This window comes from Papio anubis, chromosome 4 (genome assembly GCF_008728515.1).
Source record: "Papio anubis isolate 15944 chromosome 4, Panubis1.0, whole genome shotgun sequence".
NCBI lineage: Eukaryota > Metazoa > Chordata > Mammalia > Primates > Cercopithecidae > Papio > Papio anubis.
In genome coordinates, this window is record NC_044979.1 from 176,629,209 (window position 1) to 176,646,653 (window position 17,445).

The 17,445-nt window shown below is 49.2% G+C and overlaps 1 long non-coding RNA gene across 4 annotated transcripts; it reads right to left on the minus strand.

The window, feature by feature from the left end:
• Positions 1–6,518: 6,518 nt before the first annotated feature.
• Positions 6,519–16,468, minus strand: LOC101022888. 4 transcript variants are annotated; one of them, XR_002520800.2, is made up of 5 exons: positions 16,135–16,468; positions 11,955–12,119; positions 10,463–11,414; positions 8,207–9,183; positions 6,519–6,847 (listed from the first exon to the last, which is right to left on the minus strand). It is a non-coding gene; the product is annotated as an uncharacterized LOC101022888 (long non-coding RNA). The 4 variants fall into 4 exon arrangements; XR_002520799.2 differs by having other exon boundaries at positions 8,207–8,643; positions 8,924–9,183; positions 10,463–12,119; XR_002520798.2 differs by having other exon boundaries at positions 10,463–10,569; positions 11,339–12,119; positions 16,135–16,465.
• Between the last annotated feature and the right edge of the window lie 977 nt (positions 16,469–17,445).

Genomic DNA, 17,445 nt, shown 5'->3' on the forward strand with positions numbered 1-17,445 from the left:
ACATCTGCCCCATGTCTCATGTCAATCTTAACTCCTCATACTTTACCTTGTCCTGCAGGGTCCATCTATCAGCAAGATCTACCAGCTCTGGCTTCAAAATAGTCCCCAGATCTGTCCACCTTTCTCCGTTCTCTTTTCTCCGTCAGGATAACATAGTCCAAGCCACGACCATCACAACAGACTCCTAATTTGTGCCTCTTTCTTCCATTCTCAGCCCCAATAATCCTTCCTCCACCAGGCAGCCAGAGTGGCCTCTTGGAGAGGTAAACAGTAGCATATCTGTGCCCCACTCAATGCCTTCCAATGGTGAGCCATCGAAAGCCTGCTCAGCTCTGAGACTGTTGCACCCTCTCATGGAAAGTTCAACAAGAATGGGCGCAGGTTGGACATGTCAAGCTTACTGTTTATGACATACTTCCAAAACCCTCTTAAAGAGAATATCCTGAACATATTCTGCTGCAGAAAACACGCAGCTCCATCACCTGCCTTTACGCACTTTTTTACAGTGTTTTCTGTTTCTGCTATATTATTACTCTCTGGTCTTTTTATCAATAATCACTTACACAGAATACAGACTGGGAGGATTTCTCAAAGGGAGGTCCTGACCATCTGCAGGGCTGCTGTAGTTTGATGTGTGTTCCTCTGAATCTCATGCTGATTGTAATCTCCAGTGTTGGAGGTGGGGCATGCTGGGAGGTAGGAGGTGTTTTGGTCATGGGGGCAGATCCCTCATGGCTTGGTGATGTCCCTGTGACAGCGAATGAGTACTCATGAGATCTGGTTGTGAGATCTTGTTTGCTGTCTCTCTCACACCACGTGACATGCCTGCTCCCACTTCACCTTCTTCCATGAGTAAAAGCTCCCTGAGGCCCTGCCAGAAGCTGAGCAGATGCCGGCACCAAGACTGTACAGTCTGCAGAATTACGAGCCAATTAAACCTCTTTTCTTTATAAATTGCCCAGTCTCAAGCATTCCTTTATAGCAATGCAAGAACAGCCTAACACAGGGGCCAATGCTGTCCCCTACACCATATCCTTCCCGAGTTCCCTACTACCTCCACTGCCCCTGTGAGGGTTGCACGGCTGCATTTGGCATCTGCACATGGGATCCACTGCATAAGAAGGAGCTGCCACTCATCTGAACACCACAAACAGGCCATGGCAGGATTCCTCACATCCTCTGCACCTTCACACTGCATTACTGGCAGTGGCTCTCCAAGGTACCCACTCACGGAAAGGGGCCCTGCATGATCCTCAAGCACCCGGAGTCACCCAGTCCTTTTTCCTCAGTTTATGGGCACACCAGCCTATCTGAAACCCAGACAGTCCACAGGCATCCAGGGCTTAACAGGTCACTGCTCAAACTCGTCATGATGATGCCCATTCTGTAAATGAGAAAATGGAGGGAGAGGATAAAGAGCTGGCTTAAGGTCTCAACCGTTGTTCACTGTTGAGTGCAAGACTGCACGCCATAGCCCTTGACACCACAGCTGCTTTCTCCCGCTCTGTGCTAGGAAGCCACAGCTGTCCATCCCCCAGGATACTGACCTACACCAGTGCATGTGACTGCTCCCACATGAGACACTGCCTGCCTCAGGAGTCACTGTGCTTCAAAGGACATGTACACTTGCACACGCCACACAAGCTCACACATGCATTCACAACACACACAACACATGCATTCACAACACACACAACACACATGCACACACAACGCATGCATTCACAACACATACAACACGTATGCACACACAACACATGTACAGCACACATGCATGCTTATACACACACCACACATCATACATGCACATGCACAACACAAGCATGACCCCAATCCACAGCACATATGAACACATGCGCTTACATGCATGCCCTCAGCACACACACACACACACACACACACACACACCCACAGAGGTTTTGTGCTTATGCTTATGACCCAGGGACTATTCAAGTGCATGCCGGGTCAGTGGAATTTCTCCTGGCCACCTGCCCTCCTTCCAGCTCCCACGGCTTCCTGTCTACTCTCTGGAAAGCAGCTGTGGCGTCAAGGGCTATGGCGTGCAGTCCTGCACTCAACAATGAACAATGGCGAGACCTTAGGCCAGTTCTTTATCCTCTCCCTCCATTTTCTCATTTACAAAATGGGCATCGTCATGACGAGTCTGCAGTAAAAAATTCTCCTGATGTTGGTAAGACCCTCAGTGCACTTCAACACGGGCGTGCTTGCTCCTTCAGCAATGGCCGCCGCTGGAGTGTGTCAGATCCCACTTCACAGGGCAGGTCTCAGGGAATGGGTTCTGCGGGCACCCCAGGTTGGAGCCAGATTCCCAAGGCAGAGTGCTCCTGGGCTATTGCTTTACTGATGAGCACAAACCCCGGGACAGGAGGGAGGGACGGGGGTGGAGGGAGGCTGCTGAGAGGCCGATCGTCAGTGTGGACTCTGCAACAGCCTGTGTGATCCCAGGAAGCCTTATAAACCTCTCGGGAGCATCCCTTGGAAAGTACACGCTCCCACCCCACCCAGTCCTCAAAGAAGGTCACACTGTGTGGGAGTGGCTCTAAGGAGGACCCTGCATGGTGACAGCAGGGAAGCCCTGGGTGGGAGGCGAGAGGGGCAGGCGTGAGCAGGTGGGGCACTCTCAGGTGCACAACTGTGAAGCTAGTGAGACTCACCCCAAAAGAACACAAGGAACAGAAGTGCCTTGAGGACCTGTACTGGGGCAGAAGAAGCTCTGCTACACCCTTATTTCCAAATCAAATCATCATCCCTGTGGAGCCCTCTGGCTCTCTGTCCTTTGTTTTCCTTCTTCTCTTGACTCCTGTTACCTCCACATTTTTCAACTCTTATGGGGAAAGTTTGGGCTTTTGAGGATACTGTTAGCCTAAAAAGCATCCTTTCATTCTGCCAGATAAATTGACCACACTCAGCATGCCGGGTTCCATCTGCAGAGCCACTCACGCTCCCGGCCGGGTTCCACGCCCAGCAATGTCACTGCTGCTGCCATGTATTCTGTTGCTATCGTTCCCGTGGTTGTCAGCACCGTGCTGTGTTGCTGTTTGTGGTGGTGGTGGTGGTGGTGGTGGTGGTGGTGGTGAGGTTTCAGTCCTGGGATCACTGAAAAACCCAGAATTCTTCAGATCCAGAGCGTGCTAGAATTTGGAACAACTGAGTCTGCCATATCCCCTTGTTCCCCACAGTACCTAGCATATGCCTGACACACCGTGAATGAGGATTCATTGAGCAATGCCCCTGAGGGATAAATATCATTAAATTGGAAGCAAATAAAAGACGGTAGCAGACATCCAACTCACCTATTTATGGGTAACTCCCAGGCATGGGACTGGAAAGTCCCCAATTCCCGTGACATGCAGAGTCTGCACCATGAGGAACTGGACAGAGCAGGGAGTTTAATGCGTCAGATGCTGCCCAGCAGGCTGCATCCTGCTTGGTGTGGGTGAGTGACATTTGCCACTGGGACTTTTCTTGACCCGGAAGTCTTCAAACATTCCACGGTGGGGATGGCTGCTTTTGATTTCCCTTATGGCTTCAGCCTGGATTAAACCCGGGTGGGGGTTGTTATCTGCACAGGGAGCCAAGAGTGTGGGGCCACAGTCAGAGACTGCGCAAGGAATTGGAAGTTCCCTGGCCATCGACTGTGGGTTGTGGCTTACATGGATGGGCTGGCCTGGATGTGGCCCCGCCTTGTGCCACAGCTCCCCAACCACTGCCGAAGGAAGTCAGATTCACAGGGGCATTTTTTTTTTTTTTTGTCTTGTCTCATTTATTGCTGAATTCCTGTGCCCTAGACCAGTGTCTGGCTAGTGCATGTTGCATAAGTCACTCATTCAATCAATCAGTCAACTGGAGACTTAGATAAGAATTAAGCAGATCCAAATGCTTGGCTGCCTACTTAATATTGCAGAATTAATCCAAACTGGGTTTTACTGTATTCATTTTGGACATCTCTATGTAGTCTCTCTGTCTCTCTCTCTCTTTCACTCTCTCTACCCTCTGCCACCCCTCTCAGAAAAACAAAAACGCTACCCATTCACTTCTTGAATTATAGAAGGATATGGGCATTGGGGGGAAAAATTCCCCAAAGCTTATAAATTTCTTCCTGTTCCAGTACCGCCATCTCCAAACACCTCACTGGGCGCAAAAAACCAAAATTTAAACTTGTGTCTGCATATGAAACCTCTCAAAACCGAAAAGAGAAAACAAGGATTTTTCCCTCTCTATATTTTGAAATTGGCTCAGAAAGGAGTTTGAGAAAATCTTGTCCATCTGCTGCCCAGCCTTCACTCTGCTGGGCATAGCTCAGTCAGGGTTTCATGAAGCTGAAGAAATAATGGAAAGGCACAGAAAACCTCATCCCAACCCACACCGCTAAGCATTTTCCAAAACAGCACTCTTGCCAAATGGGCTTTTGGCTTTATCCACTCGAACAACTTTCTTGCTCACTGCTCAGAGGAGGCGTTTTGGCAGGGAAAGGAATGCATGGTGCGAGTCTGACATTCCATTCCAGTGGAGACACAGGGTAAGAGACAGGTGACGCTACCTAGTGTCCTCTGTGCAGAGTGTTCCTCCTGCCACACACTCATCCTCCTGTCAGCCGGTTCCGCCAGGCAGCTGCCTCTCTGCCCCACACCGCCAGCTGCTTACTGATGGATTCATTTCACAGATGTGTGTGTTTAGGGCATGTGGTCTGCCAGGCACTGGGGTAAGTGCTTGATGTATATGAACTCTACACAACCTACAAAGTCGGTATTACTGTTCTGCCTATTTTACAGATGAGGAAGCTGAGGTCCAAGTCAGGGACCTTGCCCAAGACCACATGGCTGGGAGATGTCAGAGCCAGGATCCCTCCCAGGGCCTTTTGGCTGCAGCTGTGGGCTTCACCCACACATGGTGCTCTTCCTCCTGTGGCCCACACCTGCCTGTATCTCACCCTTCCAGAGCCCAGGTGGCCACAGAGCTGACCTGACCAACCCTCCTCCTGAAAAGGAGTTGGAAGATGGTCTCCAGAACCCACCCCAGCCCACCTGGGGCCTTCCAGAACCCACTCCCTTCCATTTGTCATTTCAACTGGAGGGCAAGGGCTCTCAGAGATGCTTCTGGCTACTGGAGACCAATACACATGTGTCAAAGAGCCAGTATGTGCCAGGTTCCACCACAGCAAGTGTTCTTGGCATGCTAGAAAATCTTGGATAACTCCCTCCCTGTCCCTTGCTTCAGTCCGAGGACTGTTGAAAGACTAAGCTGGGGGTGGGAACCACCGAGGATTTTCTGAGCACACTGGAAAACCTGAAGGTCGGCCTGGGGTCTCGTGGGGGACATTCAAGAAGGTGCAGGGTCCCATGTCCCCAGTTTTACTGCTGTTGGTCACCACTAACATTTGCTTTGCGGGCCATTTCAATATTTGTTTGGTTATAAATGCCCACATAAGTAGCTCTCGGCCCCAGGGCATCATGACCTTGGAAGCACTTGGTGCTCAGTGTTGGAAAGCAAACCAGAGAAGATGGCCAGCGACATCTTCATGTGGAGAAAAGAGAAGGGGAGGATGCATCTGGGGCATTTCTGGAAAGAAAGCAGCGTGGGAAAAAGAGAGCTCCACTTCCTGATTATAAGCAGGGACTTGAGACTCGGCAGCATGACCTCTGCAGGTGACCTCACCTGGGAAAGAAAGGACGTGGCTTGAATCAGTTGTTTGCAACCTTGTCTCTCCCCCATAAAACTTCTCCATCCAAAGAGATCTTACTCAGAAAACTGTCTCAGACCTGCCTATGGGAGGATTCCCTCGCTGGCCAGAAAGTATAGGACCAATGCCCACTGGAGACTGTACCATTTGTTTCTCCCTCTCACCCATGCCCAGATACCCATAGGGTGCCCAACCTCTGCCCTATGGGGATCCTTGCAGTCCCAGCAGCCCAGAAACCCCCATCCAGGTGCCAGGGTCAGAGGTGCAGGAATGTGTCACAGACACCTGGTGACGTGGCCGAGACAATGGCCAGGTTGCCTCTGCTATGAGGCAGTGTGGGCTCTTACATCATTATGCGTTCCCCAGGACAGAAATGAGGGGCTGGGGCTGACCCCCAGATACAATTGTCGTGTTTACTTCCTGGGTCAGCCATAACAAAGTACCACAAGCTGGGGGTGCTTAAATGACAGGAAGGTACTCTCCCAGCTGGGGGTCCAGCATCTAGGTGTGGGCAAGGCTGTCCCTCCTGAGGCTTCCAGGGAGAATCAGCTCCCAGCCCTCCCAGCTTCTGGTGGTTGCTGGTGATCAAAAGGCCTCACTGGGGTCCCTCAGGGTTGGAAGGTGCTGCTCAACAGATAGCAGGACCTGCCTCCCATGGTTCCCCTACTCTTCCCAGTAGGAAGAGGGGTCACGAAAGTGGGCTCCCATGAGTGGCCCCCCAAGTGCCAAGCCTTGGGCGCCATGCTTGTGCAGGACAGTGCATTTCCTCTTGATGACCTATGAGGGAAGGATGACACGCCCAATTTACAAACTGAGGTCCCAAGAAGCCAAGAAATTTTACTCAAAGTCCCACAGTTAGGCAGAATTGCTCTAAGCTTATTTGACTTCCAAGTCCTTGTTCTTCCTACAGGAATGTACTCTCTCAGCTGGAGGTCCAGCATCAAGGTGTGGGCAGGGCTGGTCCCTCCTGAGGCTTGGAGGGAGCACCAGCTCCTGGCCCCCCCAGCTTCTGGTGGTTGCTGGCAATCTCTGGTGTCCGTTGTCTTGTAGAGGCATCCTTCTGGCTCTGCCATCATCTTCACACAGTTTTCTCCATATGTGTGCATGTGTGTACGTCTGTGTCTATATCCAGATTTCTTCTTTTTCCTAAGGACACCAGTCATAATTGATTAGGGGCCTACTCTACTGAGCATGGTCTCATCTTAATTAACTATATCTGCAATTACCCTATCCTTAAATCAGGTCACATATGGAGATTCTAGGAATTAGGACTTTAACATGGATTTGGGGGGGACACGATTCAATCCGTAACGATTCTTTTGTGTGTGTGTGTGTGTGTGTGTGTGTGACAGAGTCTCACTCTAGGCTGGAGTGCAGTGGTGTGATCTCGGCTCACTGCAACCTCCACCTCCTGGGTTCAAGCAATTCTCCTGCCTCAGCCTCCCTAGTAGCTGGGATTACCGGCATGCGCCACCACGCCTGGCTAATTTTGGTATTTTTAGTAGAGACGGGGTTTCACTATGTCGGCCAGGATGGTCTCCATCTCTAGACCTTGTAATCCACCCGCCTAAGCCTCCCAAAGTGCTGGGATTACAGGCGTGAGCCACCGCGCCCGGCCCACAACAATTCTTAATCAACAGGTAAGGCACGTGTAAGTGAGGCATGAGTCCCAACTTCGTTATCTCATTCGAGGAACGAAGGAGCTGGGCTGCTGCTTCTCTTCTTTCATATGTGTTGCAAAGCAAGAAGCTTCATTTCCAACTAAAGCAGGACTCCCACCATCTCTCCTGGCTGGGAATGGAGCATCCAGACTTTTGCTAGAGCTGATCTGAGAATAAAAGTGATACTCCTGGACTATGAACTCCACCCCTTTCCCAGGAGAAAGCAAAATGGTGTGTTGAGTGGAGTGTCAGGGGCTCTTCAAGCCTTCAGGGGAATTTGGCCATGCCTTTCTCTTTAGAAGCCCAATGTTGGAAACTGGTAGAAGGGGTGTTCCCTGGGGGAAAGGAGTGAGCACCTGAGCACCGCACTGTGCCTTGTAAACCTCTGCAGGCTCCTGGAGCACACAAGGTGCCATTGCCTCCAAGAGCACGTGCATGCCTTGGGGAAAGCACTTCTAAGCACCCATCACATAGAATACGGCCACCTGCCCCTGGAAGCTCAAAGGGCCTCACCGGGTTCCCTCAGGGGTAGAAGGTGATGCTCAACAGATAGCAGGACCTGCCTCCCAGGGCTCCCCCACACCCCCCAGTAGGAAGAGGGGTCATGAAAGTGGGCTCCCATGGATGGCCCCCCAAGTGCCAAGCCCTGGGTGCCATGCCTATGCGGGACAGTGTATTTCCTCTTGTTTATCTGTGAGGGAAGGATGACATGCCCAGTTTACAGAAGAGGAAACTGAGGTCCCAAGAAGCCAAGAAATTTTGCTCAAAGTCTGAAAGCCAGACAGGATTGCTCTAAGCCTTATTTGACTTCCAAGTCCTTGTTCTTCCTATAGCGCCAACCTACCATGTATAATATGATGCTGAATGCATTTCCTCCTCCAGAGGTTGATCAAAACTAAATCAGGAAATCAGTGGTGCCTACAGAAACCGGTGTTTACGATTCACATCTTTCAAGGCAAGAATGGGAAGCAAATGCTTCTGGGGGATCGTGATGACATGGAGGTGAATTCCTCCAGCAGCTGTGATTGTGGAGTTACTGCATGGTGAGAGAAGTAAGGGAGGGCATCTGAGTTAAAAATAAACATTAAAAAATGCTCCCGAACACAGTTTGGAGATTGAAGGCATACAGGAAACTGGGACGCTGATCAAGCCCCAGTGGGACAGACTATTCCGAAGGAAGCCCCGAGGAGAAGCATGACTCCACCTGCCCCCTTCTGCCGGAGGAGTAGAGGCACCCTGGCAGCTTCACTCGTCCAGGCTGGATGGAGACATAAATGTTTCCTGCACCAAAGCATTCAGAGCTAGGTTAGCAAAGTACAGACAAGAAGAAAGGACAGCAGTCACAAAACTGATCTTTCTAGCTCTTCCTTAGATCTCAAAGTGAGCTCAGTAGCAACTGGGGTAAAGTACGCACTCCAACTTCAGCAAGGACGAATCATAAGATGACCCCATCCCATCACCGAGTCCCCTCATTTTCCGCTTTTCTCTCACTGGCTCCCCAATCCCAAGTGTACCTCTGCTTCAACATCCACCCCTCCTCGCTTCTGCCTTTAGCTCCTACCCGAGTGGATCCTGTCGGGCCTGTGAACCCCTCAGCCACAGGTGCTGTTTCTCCAGGGCCCTCCATGGGTTCCTGGGCTTTCCAGGGCTCCTCATGCCCTAAGCCTACTGAGGACAAGCCTCCAGGAGCTAACTGCAGACAGTGCTCCAGGCACTCCGGGTAGACAAGGTATTGTGGTCTCTGTCCAGTACCACAGGTCATGAGGCTGAGACAGTTTCACCAAGTTCAAGGACAGGCACTGATGATTTGCTTCGGTTACCCTGTGAGATTTAAATGACAGAATCATGTGGCTACTCTCATTTTTTCCCTTCCCCTTCCCCTTCCCCTTCCCCTTCCCCTTCCCCTTCCCCTTTCCTTTCCTTTCCTTTCCTTTCCTTTCCTTTCCTTTCCTTTCCTTTCCTTTCCTTTCCTTTCCTGTCCTGTCCTGTCCTGTCCTGTCCTGTCCTGTCCTTTCCAAGACAGGGGTTTGCTCTGTCACCCAGGCTGGAGTGCAGCAGTGCCATCTTGAGTCATTGAAGCCTCAATCTCCTAGGCTCAGGTGATCCTCCCACCACAGCCTCCCAAGTAGCTGGGATTATAGGTGTGTACCACCACGCCTGGCTACTTTTTTGTATTTTTCATAGAGCCAGGGTCTCACTATGTTGTCCAGGCTGGTCTCGAACTCCTGAACTCAAGCAATCCACCCACCTCAGGCTCACAAATTGCTGAGATTACAGGCATGAGCCACAGATGATTTTTTTGTTTTCTTTTCTTTCTTTCTTTTTTTTTTTTTTTTTGAGTCTCATTGTGTTGCTCAGGCTGAGTGCATTGGTGTAATCATGGCTCACTGTAGCCTTGACCTCCGGGGCTCAGGTGACCCTCCTGCCTTAGCCTTCTGAGTAGATGGGATTACAGGCATGTGCCACCATGCCTGGCTTTATTATTATTATTATTATTTATATAGATCTTGAAATCCTGGACTCAAGCAAACTACCTACCTCAGCCTCCCAAAGTGCTGGTATTACAGGTGTGAACCACCGTGCCCAGCCCCCATCCTCATTTATTTTGCAAATATGAGAAATTGTCCAGGAAGCCCTCCCTGCCTACTCATGAGGTGAGGCCAGATTCTGCCACCTGCAAGACCCACTCAGCTCTGTGCACAGCGCCACACCAGGCACACTGGAGCTGCCCAAGACTGTGGTCAGCCTATCTGCTTCCATGGAAGCAACCGGAGAGAAGAGTGAGAAATGAAAGTCAAAAAGTTGTGTGGTGAGGTGGGGTGGGGGATCCTTTCCTGCAGGACATGAGAAAACTGGATGGTGAATGGCAGCGTTTGAGGAGGACCATATGTAGGCACTTGTCTTTTTGTATCTATGTCAAAAAAAAAACGTAATTTTAAGAAAGAAATTGAGGTGTATCATTTTAAAAGTCAGAAACTTTCATCAAACTCTACCTCTGCTATCTACCAGGTATTTGCAACTCTGAACAAATTATTTCACTTATATAAACCTTTATTTCCTCCACCCATAAACTTGAGATAGTAAGTCTTGTTTAACTCACCTCAAAAGATTGCTGGAAGAGCCTATTATATTGGGAATTAAATGTAGGTTTGGTTTTTTCTCATGAAGTATAAAGCACTATAAAAATGCAGGGTATTTATTCTTGCCCTATGGTAAAGAGAAAATTAGAGTAATTAGTGCTATTATACTCATATTCTACTCCTAGCTTTTGTGAAAGATTTAGTGTAGATTATATAAACTCTTAAAAAGCTTTATTGTATATTGATCAACAAAAAAGTCTGTTTAAAATATGTGATTCCTGAGAAAGTAATATGTTTATTAAAACCAAATAAATGCATCCATTTATAAATGTAAAATACATTTTTACATAAATGTATAAAAGCATCCAAAGTCTACCATTTTCAAGGGACTATTGCAAGGATCCAAGGGCATTGTGAGGCTGGAAGCCTCCTTGAACTCTGAAAAGCAATTCACGTATTAGCTGTAGCTGCTATTATGATTAGTGCAAGCTGCAGGCAGCAACATGGCCAGCCCTGAGTCCACCAGAGGGAGATGAATCACACCACCAGAGGCTCAGGGGAGAGATAGACTGTGAAGGGACAGCGGGACAATTGCCGTGAAAGGGAGGACGATGGCAGAGAAGGGAGCAGATGGGCATGGGGTTGGGGGAGCCACAGGGACAGAGAGCATGGAGGGACCCCAGCAGAGAGTGGCAGAGTGGTACTCAGAGAGACCCTCACCGCCCCTGGTAGATACCGTTTCCCTCCCTCAAAAGACAAGGAGCACCCGAGCAGGGAAGGCGAGCCCCCAGGAGCACCCAGCCAAGCACTAGTCGGGAACTGGAACCAGCTGCTGAGGCTCCCGCTCTAGGGGCACTGACAAGCCATGAGGCTGTACATCCTAGGTATTTACCCACCTCACTTCCTGGTCTTCAAGACTGCAGCTGCCAAAACCTTGTCATCGTGCTATGAGTGTTTTCAAGGGATTCAGCTCTACTAGTTTAATGCAAAGACAGTGTCACATTTATATCCTGGAACCCATCCAGATGCTCCAGAGGCCAGAACACCCCGCCAGGAGAGGATAATGAAGCAGGTGACACCTACGAGGGTTGCAGGCCCAGCTGACAACCCCCAACCCCCAGCCTGAGTTGGCAATTTTTGGACATATTCCTCAGCTTGGGGGCAGAAGAGGCCGCTGGGGGCCCCCTGAGGTGCTGTTGTCTTCTGAAAGCTCCCTCGTTCTGGTTGTGCTGAGCAGGGAGGTCAAAGCCTCTTACTCCAAAAAGTCAGCAGATCATTAGTCTAATTAGCATAATAAAGCTGGCATTTTCACATGGCTCTGAGCCCAGAGTTAAAGTAGCCTACAGTTGTGCAGGGTGTGGACTGCACAATCCAAGGGTTCTCATTCCCATGGACTTGCTAGACATGGTACCCCCCACAGTCTGTTTAGTGTCCAACTTATTTAACCCTGAGCAGGGTCTGGAAGTTAGGGACCTACAGGCTATGGTGGTGTAGGGAGGAAAATGGGCATACCTGCTGGTGAAGACTGCAGGAGGTCAGTGTTTAGGGAGGAAAGAAAATCAACAGGAACCGTTGAATACGGGTTTATTCCACTTTGTTCTCCAGGATTTTCATTCCTTGGCCACTTGCTTCCGGGAATTTATTCCCTTGTCTGAAAACACCATATCTCCGTTGTTCCTTGAAAACAAAGAACAGAAACATAAGAGAAATCCTTTCATTACCTGGTACAGGGCTACCCATGGACACAACAAGGGGCTTGTAGGAGCAAACAATGGGGGATTCATTGACCCCACTGAAAGAAATGTGCACAAGCAGGCGAACCAACCCGCATCTTTTTCTGTTTGTTTGTTTGTTTTGCTTTTGCAATATTCTAGCCAGGAAAAAAGCAAGTTTGATTCACAGGAGGAAAAAGCAGTTGGAGACTTAACTTATGCAAACTGATGTGATATTTGCACCAATATTCTAAAAAGGAGCCCCGTGCATGCTGACCCCTGCCCACACAAGAAAGGAGGCCTAGAAAAAGTGACCATTCGCCATGAAACGGGCAAGGAGAGTTTCTAAGATGATACCTGGTTACAAACCAGCCCAAGCTTCACCTCAATGTTCTTTTCAACTGTTTCCACCGTTCTGAAGGTGGATGGCAGACAAAACCCTGGCCAGTCTCTGCAGCCATGTAGACAAAAACTACAGGCTCAAGCAAAAGGGCTGGTGCTCAGTGAGAACTGCCCAACTCTCCCCAGCTCTCCCAAACCCCCTTTGTCCATTAAGCAATTGGGAAGTGGAGAAAAATATTTGCAGACACAATGTGGTCTGAGGTTGATACATTCTTATCTAGGGTAGATTCATCTTGGATAAACAGACACTGTTCATTTTCCTCAGACACAAGGCATTTCATGCAGCTTCAATGACAGAGCTGCTGCTGCTCCAAGTGGGGGTACGTGGAGAGGGACATGCAGAACAGTCACGTCCCCCCTTCTGCAAGCTAACTGGTGCTGCTTCTCAGAAAGGTTACCATCCCTGGGAGACACTGCAGCGTCCCCTGTGAAAAGCAACCTCACTCTCCCAACATGATTCCAAATGCTCAAAGACCGTGTGGGTGGATCAGGGCAGCCCCTCCCTGCCGCTGCTGCAGAGCGGAACGAGCTTCTCCTTCATTCTAAGATTCAACAACTACTCATTGAGCATTTAACCAGTTTCTGCCAGTAGCCAGTTGTGCCTCAGTTTCCTCATCTGTAAGGGGTGACAGTTGTTAGATCTGCCTTGCATGACGTTGCAAAGATTCAATGAACTGATACTGTAGCTGCTTAGAGGAAGCCCAGTCAACATGGGGCTGTCACGGAGATTCAGTGAGCTGATACTGTAGCTGCTTAGAGGAAGCCCCACTCAACATGGGGCTGTGGTGAAGATTCAATGAACTGATACTCTAACTGCTTAGAAGAAGCCAGGTAAACATGGGGCAGTCACAGAGATTCAATGAGCTGATACTGTAGCTGCTTAGAAGAAGCCTGGTCAACATGGGGCTGTCATGGAGATTCAATGAGCTGATACTGTAGCTGCTTAGAGGAAGACCGGCTCAACATGGGGCGCATGCACTGTCAGCCTCTATGACCACCTGCGGCGTCCAAAGGCCCTTGTGCCACAAGGTCAGAGCATGGGATGTCATGGGACAGAATTCCAAGGATTAATCCGTGAGTCTCCATTGCCCTCCGTATGCTTTCCTTCATGGCATCCCAGTGGCTCCTCTTAGGAGGAAATGAGAAGCAGAGGCTACAGGTGCTCACATCGAGTGTTCTTGGAAAAGCTGTCGACCTGAGCGCCAGGGAGATAATTCCAGATGTGGGCACCACTGGGATTGGTTTTCTCCTCCCTCCTGGTGGGGATGGAGAGCACAGGATGCAGGTGGGGTGGTGGGGTGAGGACCAGGAGAACAGGGAGTGTCTGAGAAAAACCTGCCAGGGTTGAAGAGCCCTCCCTCAGTCAAGTAGTCTTGGGGAAACTGAGTCAGTGTCCAGGGGTTCTGCTTCTGGCTGGCTTCACGGGGCCACCAGCCAAAAGCAGCCAGCCATAGTCTGTGTCTCAGAAAATGTCCAACGGCATTCGGGATGGAAGTCACCGGGTCCTCCAGACAGGTCGGGCTGGGGAGGTTGGATGGAGCAGACTGGGACAGCCGGCGAATTCAGCCTATACACCCTTAGGTGGGGGTAGTGGAAGGACACAGTGAATGGAACCTGGGAGGGGTGAAGGACTGGTCAAGGAATGGAGATGGAATGGAATGGAACAAGATAATGGATGGAAGGAAGAAGGAAGGAAGGAAGGTGGAAGGAAACCCAGGAATGAAGGAAGGGTGGATACGGATCGGCAGTACGGATGCGGTCTCTGGATCGTGAGTGGTGGACACGATCGCGGAAAAGAACGTGGCGGTCCTCATGATCGCAGGATAACGAAGGTCAGGCACGATGGACAGGCAGCAGGAGGCAATGACGGTAAGGTCCTCGATGCGGACGGTGAGCATGGTGGATACGGATCGGTCCGAAGATCGTGCGGACGGGTGATATCTGAAGGTGGTATGGATTACGACCGCACGCGGTGAGCAATGACCGCAAGGATACGCGGATCGGCAGGCCCGATATGATGCGGCGGATTGCGACACGATCGCGCAAGCGGCGGAGGCAAATGACCGCATAACTGATGCGTGATCGTGGTATGGGTCTGCATCCGGGTGTATATGATGTGTGTGTCTGAGAGTGTGATGTGTGGTGTGTAGTGTTGTGTGGTGAGGGAGTGTATATGATGTGTGTGTGTGTGATGTGTGCTTGTGTGTGTGGAGGTTGAATGTGTCCGTGTGTGTGTGTATGTGAGATGGGGGAGAATGGGGTCTCTGGGCCTGGGGTGGTCAGGGAAGCCCTCCTGTGTGCACCAGGACCTGGTGAGGCTTCTCCAGCAGGAGGAGAAATGGAACCTGATATGAGCAGCTGTTGGGAAAAAAGCCCAAGACGACTTACAATGCATCTGTGGAGCACAAGTCAGGGCCTGGAAGAATGGAGGACGCCATTGCGTGAGTAACTGAGCCTGAGAGCCCGTTTCCTCATTTGTCGGGTGGTCACAACAAAGATAGTTTTGGGCTGTTGTGGGTTAGGAGAACCTGACTGCTGTAGCTGTCACATCTGCTACCCAGAAGAGCTCCGAAGAGCTGCTGTTGAAGCCCCTGATGATACTGTTCATCCATCGTACCCCGCAATATCATTATTTTAATATTGTAAGCTATGAATGCAGTAAAATATTTTATTCAAGTATTGAAATCATCTAAGCTTCCTATTCCCTAGAGATGCACGAATAACAGAGCTCTGATGCTTAAGTTTGTATAGGATTTTACATTTTGCAAAATACTCTCAAATACAAAATCATCTCATGTCAGTTACTTTCCCCTGCCACTGCCAGTTAGTCTCTGGCTAGTGATGTAACCCTTTTGTACTCCAGATTCCTTATCTGTTAAAATGAGGTTGATAGGAGGGTTAGATGACTTAGTAAAGGTAAGGCGTTGGCATTTGTATACAATAAGTGCTCAATAAATGTTAGTCAGCAACAATAAATGTTGCTGTGTCTGGGTAAGTTCTCTGCTTTGCCTGAGATGTTTGGTCCTGGGGTTCCAGAGTCAGTCATCCTCATTGATAGAAGACAGACGTGAAAGTGGGCCTGAGAACACGCAAAGGACATAAAAAGGAAGAAAGGGGAGAGAAAGGGAGGGAGGGAAGGAGTGAGAGAAAGAAGGGAAGAGAGAAGGGAGAGAGAGAGATTGAGATTGAAGGCTAGCGAGGCCATGTGCAGAAAAGATAGCTGAGATCACCAAACCAGGCATGGCCCCATATACATGCAATTTCCATTTTCCTTTTCTGTTTTCTTTTCTGGCAGAATGTACAAGCATATGGAAGTCAAGACCTAAGCCCAGCATCTTCCTGTGTTCTCTCTGGCTGGAGGGACAATTGAAGATCATTTAACCTGAATGTCCACATTGAGATCTGCTCATATTAACAGCACTTCCAGAATTGTATATATTAACAACCCAATTTTTTATAGATATGGTAGCACAAAATACTAAATACGAAAAGTAGGTGTATTAGTCTGTTCTCGTGCTGCTATAAGGACATATCCGAGACTGAGTAATTTATAAAGGAAGGAGGCTTAATTGACTCACAGTTATGCAGGACTAGGGAGGCCTCAGGAAACTTAGAAGGGGAAGCAAACACTTCCTTCTTCACATGGCGCAGCAAGGAGAAGAATGGGTGCTCAGAGAGGGGGGGAAGTCCCTGATAAAACCATCAGATCTCGTGAGAACTCACTCATGAGAGTGAGAACAGGATGGGGGAAACTGCCCCCATGATTCAGTTTTCTCTACCTGGTCCTTCCCATGACACGTGGGGATTATGGGAACTATAATTCCAGATGAGATTTGGGTGGGGACACAGCCAGACCATATCAGTAGGCATAGGAAGAAATAAGTGGACTTAAAAGAATTATGCCTTAGAAAAACAAAATACCCCGTGAATCAACTGGGTTTACATGAGCAAATAAAAGAGGAGCTACACAAAATCCTATGTATTTAGTGACAAAAAGACAATGAAAAAAATTGTATTTTCAGTCTTCTGTCCTAAATCAGAAGTTTTAGTGCCTGTTCATTTGAAAATGACTTTTTAAAACCCATGAAGTTATTTTTAATGGGAGTCTTATTTATTAAAGATTCTTCTTGCTATCTGCAGATCCCAAACAAGATTCTTTGGTGTCCTCAACTTGCTCTTCTCCCTTTCCTTGGTAGACTTTTCTCTTGGTCTGTACTTGTAATGCCTCCTGCCAAGTAGGAAATGAAGAGTCAGTCCATGTGCCGGGCTCAGGCCCTGCCGTTTTAGTGGCTTAATGGATGGCTTGGCACAACTAGGGAGCAATGGTATCTCCCACCCCTGAGATGGACACTGTTGTACTCAGAGTGGCCAGCAGGGTGTGGGTTGACCCTAGTAGCACATTAAGCTCAGTTCAGAGTGGCAGGAACTTCAGCCACCAGGAGAATGTGCAAAGGCCACCCAAACTGTAGGACAAGCTAGGAATCCAGTAAAGAAGAGGTCCCTGGCAGTCCCTTTGGAATCCCTGTGACTCCTTCTTTCATTCATTCCTTCATTCATTCAACAAATAGGTGTTGAGCACTTGTGACATGCCAACTTCTGTTTTGGGCATTCAGGATACATCAGTAAACAAAACAGGCAAAGATTGATTGCTGCCTTCATGGAGCTTATGTGCTGGGGAGGGAGGTATGCAGGGAGACAGGGCACAGTGAGATCGTGAACGTCCACAGCAAACACAGTGAGCCATTCATTTGTGTGGTTTGTTAGAAAATGATCACAGCTGTGGAAGGAAGGAAGCAGGGAAAGAGGAAGAGAGGGAGGGAGGGAGAAATGGAGAGAAAGAAGGGATGAAGGAGGGAAGAAAGGAAAGAGAAAGAAAGGAAGGAAGGAAG